The sequence below is a fragment of the Cupressus sempervirens genome, chromosome 8 (assembly GCF_028749045.1).
Source record: "Cupressus sempervirens isolate cs-2001-9-10 chromosome 8, ASM2874904v1, whole genome shotgun sequence".
NCBI lineage: Eukaryota > Viridiplantae > Streptophyta > Pinopsida > Cupressales > Cupressaceae > Cupressus > Cupressus sempervirens.
In genome coordinates this window covers 361,169,547-361,175,751 of record NC_143125.1, presented here as the reverse complement: position 1 = coordinate 361,175,751, position 6,205 = coordinate 361,169,547, and the positions used below count along the sequence as shown (strand labels likewise).

At 32.7% G+C, this 6,205-nt stretch overlaps 1 pseudogene; it reads left to right on the top strand.

Annotated features, from left to right (window-relative positions):
• Positions 1-438: 438 nt before the first annotated feature.
• LOC149542827 (methylthioribose-1-phosphate isomerase-like) lies at positions 439-5,139 on the top strand (annotated as a pseudogene).
• Positions 5,140-6,205: the final 1,066 nt, after the last annotated feature.

The window sequence follows — 6,205 nt, the reverse complement described above, 5'->3', positions numbered from 1 at the left end:
TTTATTTTAAGCCTCAAATTTGAAGTGTTTGCACATAATATTCTTTAATGCCTTAAAATGAAGTGTTCATCGCAATGGTTAATTACTAATCATTCATTCCATGAAAAAGCAAGATTTGTTCAATTTTAAGCCATTCAACAGATGATTGATGATGATAAAATTTGCACAAAACACGTCAGCATAAAACTTGCAAATGAAAAATTGTTAGAACTTTGAGAAAAAAAAAATCTCATAGCAAACCTATGGGTTAAGAACGCATTCTTGTAGGTGCAAGAATGCAAGAACTATCAGCGGGAACATGAAAAATGTGAAGTAGAGTTTTGTTCAGAAAGGCAAGGTGATCTCGCAGGTTAATGTACCGATATCACAGTCACGAGAATGTAGAAACAGTTAGCGCGAGCGTGGGACATAAAATTGGTGACAATAAAAAATGAGGTCATGGGTTTAAAAATGAAGAGCGATCCTGAAAACAAGCTATCCTACAGGTATACTTCAGCGCATTCCCACAGGAAATTATTTCTATAGGTTTGAAAGGTCAAGAGTTGGCAAGGATGAGCAAGTTTGACAAGAAACAAAATGCATTTCCACAGGGAAGTAGCAGCAATCTCGCAGGAGTTTAATGTGTTCCCGTAGAATGAAAGACCTGCGAGAATGCAGAGAGTTTTTATGCTGTTGTGTCTATGCCTATAGGATGAATTGCAAACTTGCAGTCGCAAGTTCGCATTCTCGCCAAGAAATAGCAATGTTCCCACGATCGCGGGATTGCGTACCTAGGTTAGCGGGATTGCGAAACAAGGTTTTTTGAATTGTTTAAAATTGAAAAATGTTTAGATGGTTCGGAGTGTGTTTATCAAAGATTGACTTGTGTACCTACAGAAATGTTAGCAAACCACATACAAAAACCCACAAGCAAACAACATTACTTTGGTTAGTTCATTAAAAAAAAAACTAAAAATTGATTAGATTGACCCAAATGTGGGGTCCCATTAGGCATGCCAAAATGTATCACCTAGTTTAGTGGTGTAACATGAATACTAGCTATTAAAAAAAGCATTAACAATACTAAAATGAGTAAACATTGAAGATAGGACTGATTTGTTATCACCACAAATGGAGGCAAACCAAGAATGGTAAGCTCCAAATGGTATAACACAATGATGCAATAGATTTGTCCCAAATTTAAGGTATGTGTGCTCACAAGTATATCTCAAGCTTCAAATGGATGGATGGGGTGAGTGAAATAAGGTTGCAACAATGGAGCCATGGAGTGATTTTGCCATTATAATGGTATTTTGGTAGTGTGTGTACTCTCAAAATATCATTATAACTTTGCATGGAGGATGGATGATTTTAGTGAGGAGGGAGGTTCAATTTATAGGCCAAGGGTTGGAGAAATGGAGGGCCAAGATGCAAGGATGGAAAGATGGTGAGGGAGGGCTAGGATGCACTCAAAGGGGAGCAAATGGATTGTGCTTGTTTAGCACCAATGAGGAGGTGACAAGTGTCACAATGAGGATGAGTGTGAGAGGATAGGATAAAGGTTGGTCAAAGGCTTGATGATGATGGTTGAGTATGCAAGACTCATGAATGAAGGTGTAAGAGCCATTAAGAGGAGTGTAAGAGATATTTGAGGGTCATTTATGTTGGAGGGTGAGGGGAAGATATTTGTTGACTTTAGCTTGGGTTAGCAAGTCTTAACCCATGTTTATGATTGTGCACATGATTAGAAGAGGGTTAGTATTAGCTTAGAAGGGGGGTTAGGTGGTGAGTGATTTGGCTTTGATGGGATGGGTTAGTTAGGTGGCTAAGTGAGTTTAATATGGGTGAATGGTTGGATTAGGGGTTAGGATAAGGTTTAGGAAGGCTTTTGGATTTTAGATATTTTATTAAATTTTTTATTTAATACAATGGGGAGTATGGAATTAAATTGAATAGATTTAAGGATTTATTCAATTTAATAGGGGAAGAGGGATTTAATTGATAAATTGATTTTAGTTGATCATTTGATTTTATCAATTGGATTATAGTTAATTAAATTAATTAATTAACTAGGGGATAACAATTAATTAATTAAATGATAAATATTTAATCAATAATGTCTTAGGAGATAACTAAATATGATTAATTATTGATGTAATCAAATTTAGGTGTCTACACTAGGTTGCCACTATGGGCCTACCAAGAGTAGTGTAGTGGCATAGGATTGTTTATCTATAGGTGCCAAACTCTGGGCCACAACCAATTTATGACATTACTTATTAGGTTGAATAATGATGACATGAAATAAGTGTACTCATTATATCATGGAACACAAACTTTTCTATAAGTTTGTCAAATACTAAGCCATTGTTTCATACCACAAACCAAAACATGTAACCTAGATACTGTAGAAATTCAGTCCAAGTCTTAATTAGTTGAGTTGACCTTGGAAATAATTATGATATATATACCATCTAACTAAATAATTGTTATTTTTTCTATGGTATTTTTAGCTTTGTATCTGGTAATCACTTTGATGAGCAATTTTAACCAATTGACATTCAGCTTATTGGTGAATTAGGATTTATGAGTACTAAGTCCTTTGATCTTCTTGTAACAAACTTGTACAAACAAAAATGACTAAGAAAATGCTTTAGTTTGCAAAGAAACACATATATAAACCAACTAGAAAAACCAATTAGAAAATTCATCAGTGGATTACAAGTATTGGCTTTGTAACAAACACCTCTATTTTTCTTTTTGAAAATAACTTCCAAAAGGAAGTAACATGCAATGCAAAATCCTTCCTGGTTTCTGATCACCCATATAACTGAATGAGAAAAGTGAGAGCATGCTATGTTTTGGAATATCATTAATTGAAATGTAGTGCAAAAAGGAAAGCATCAAGCGGCAAGCTAGCCAATACCACTTATTCAATGGGGCATGTTGATGCAAATTTTATGATCACTTCATCATGTAGGATGGATCTTTTAGTATTTTAGGATAAAACACCCAATATTCAATCCTCTCTCGAAGAAGGAAGCTTAGATGCTAAACATGGGACAATGTGAATCAACTAAGGCAACCCCAAGGTTCCTTCTAATTGTTTACTTTATTTAGTTCTATAATGTGATATGTTAGGCATCAAAAATGGACTTACTTGATTCATTCAATAGACATCAACTTTGCAAATGTGAATGATTTGGAAATGATGTCTCTTCAATTACTTCTAATAAAAAAAATTGCAAATAGATAAAGGGTTGAGACATGTAATCTAACTCTAACAATGCAAGAGAACATTGTTGATGAGGTGAACTCTAACCAGTCCTTGCTTCGCAAAATCAACTACACTAAGGGTGCTTGCTTCTAATGATGTTGATCTCATTTCTTGAGTACAGGCCTATATTGAAGTTGTTGAAGGAATGTTGATAGATGATGTCAATTCTAACAAAGCAATCAATTCACATGGGGCTAAATTTATTCTATGCTAGACCAAAAAAACTTAGAACCTTAATGTTTTGACTCATTGTAACACTGGAAGGTATGACAGAACTTCAATCATATGTTTGATGTATCCGTTCCTTTATGAACTCTACATAGTTCAAACATAACTTAGTGATGTGTTTGGCTAGTCTTGCAACTGCTAGATATGGTACTACTCTTGCTGTGATTTGTGCACTTCATTATGAGGGATTGTTAAAGACTACTTTTTGCATAGAGACAAGACCATTCAACTAGGTACTGTGGATGGTTATTTGTTAATTTCTGTGACCAAACTCTATATTTCAATCTATAAGAATTAACTTCATCTCAAAAATCTCCAACAAAATTGTTCAGTTTTCTTTGTATCTAGATTCTAATAATTAATGTAACTGAAAAAATTATCATAAACAATTTTTACTCGAAAAGTTATCATAGATTATTTCAATTCAAAAAGTCATCTACTTTAGCATATGTAGTGATTTCAACCTACCAACTGATTGTTCATTTGATGTCAAGAGAATGTTCTAGTTATTATTTGATCAAGGGGACTCTCTAAACATAGAGAGTGTATTGGTGGTTGAAAATTTCATAGCCTTATTGATTATTGAAGAGATTAGGTGGAAATTTTCACAATATTTTATTTTAGCTAGTCCTACTTGTGCTACTAGTTTTGGTTTTTGAAAGAAACATAAGCTTTTTATTAGCATTTTTCCTAAGACAATTCCCTATTGTATCCCTCAAATTTGATGAAACATAAAAAGTGTTGAACATTTTGATCCAACTCTACATTTTATTGAAATTCCATATCTAAACAAATTTATCGTGTATGATTTCAATATCAAGATTTATAATGACTTGAATATTTGTTTCATTTCTTTTACAGATCAAGTCTCACCACATATGAGTTGGTCCATGATCACATACTTGCAGTCCTTATAGCAGATTCTATAACAGCAACATTGCAAAAGTTAGGTCATGTAGATGCTATAGTTGTAGGAGTAGATAGGATTGCAGAAAATGGTATGTAGAATTACTAGTAATATCCTGCAATTTCTTTACTATGATATCTAAAATTGATGTTCATTAAATTAAATCTCATTAGATGATTGGTTGACAAAATTTTGCCAACAACATTTGTTCTTGTATATTAAATCTTGTTAAGTTGGTATTATATTTTCATAGTGACATAGAAAATAAAATAGGGATATATAATCTAGCACTCTCAGCTTGCCACCATCATATCCCATTTTAAGTAGCTACACCTCTGACCTTAGTGGATCTCTCAATTTCCTCTAGTGATTATATAATAATTGAAGAGAGGTCACCAAAAGAACTAACTCATGCTCTCGGTGGCCAACATCAACAAGTAGCTCCATCTGGGATTTTTGTTTGGAACCCTGCTTTTGATATTACCCCTGCAAATCTTATCTTAGCCATTATAATTGAAAAGGTGCATTGTCATATCTACTCTTTTGTGAATAAACTGTCATTTCTAAAAAAATATATAACTTGATCTCAAACTTGGTTTTCTTCATTTCATACATTGTACAAGTGCAACCATGATATATATTTTGGCATATAGTATTTAAAATGTGTTGCGTAAAACAAGGCATCATTACAAAGAAGGATCCAACTTCTGTGTTTGATGTAAAGGAGTTCATAGAGATTGTTTCTTAAGGAGCAGACAAAGGATACATTGGACAAGTGCAACTATGATTTCCATAACATTTTAAAGATACTAAAGTACTCTTCAGTCATTAAATTCTAAAAAAGAGCAAAATGATTGCACAAGTAAACTTCAAAAGTAGTTATTCCATGGTAAACTTCAAAAGTAATTGTTCCAGTGTTGAACTTCTTATGGGATAAAATACATAATTTCCATATAGTGGTGTTTAGTTTAGGATACTTTTCTTCTTCAACATATGTATTGTACTATGTTGTACTTTGAAAATTGACTATCATGAAAATGAAATTCCTTTTTTACTTTGATTATATAATATATCATCATTCATAGTTGAAAAAAATTCTATCAACTTTGGCAATACCAAGAGTGCATAACGAGGCATGTTACACTTCAATAATTTTGCTTTTGCTTACATTCTTGAATTCTTTTATTTCAAAGAATACATGTCCATGATATATGTTTATGTTCTTCTTTGTTCCATATTGTAGCAAGCAATTGTTTCTTATCTAAGCCATTTAATTTGCAACCTTTTAAATCTCTACAAAGATAAAGTTGGAACAAGAGAATTTTTCTTCTCAAAGGTGTCCTCTGATTGTAAAGTAGACGCTTTACAATTAGAGGACACCTTTGAGAAGAAAAATTATCCTATTCCAACTTTATCTTTGCAAAGATTTAAAAGGTTGGAAATTAAATGGCTTGGATAAGAAACAATTTCTTGATACAGCATTAAAAAATAAAATTGACCAAACATTGGTAGAAATTTTGACCAATTCTTGATAGTTTTCTACCAAGAATTGGTTGAAATTTGTACCAATTATTAAAAAAAATTGACCAAACATTAGTGGAAATTTCGACCAACTCTTGATAGTTTTCTACCAAGACTTGGTTGAAATTTTTGACAATTATTAAAAAAAAATTAACCAAACATTGGTGGAAATTTCAACCAATTCTTGATACTTTTCTACCAAGACTTGGTCAAAATTTTCACCAATTATAAAAAAAATTCAACCAAACATAGGCAAAAAATTTCACCAATTATTGATAGTTTTCTACCAAGAA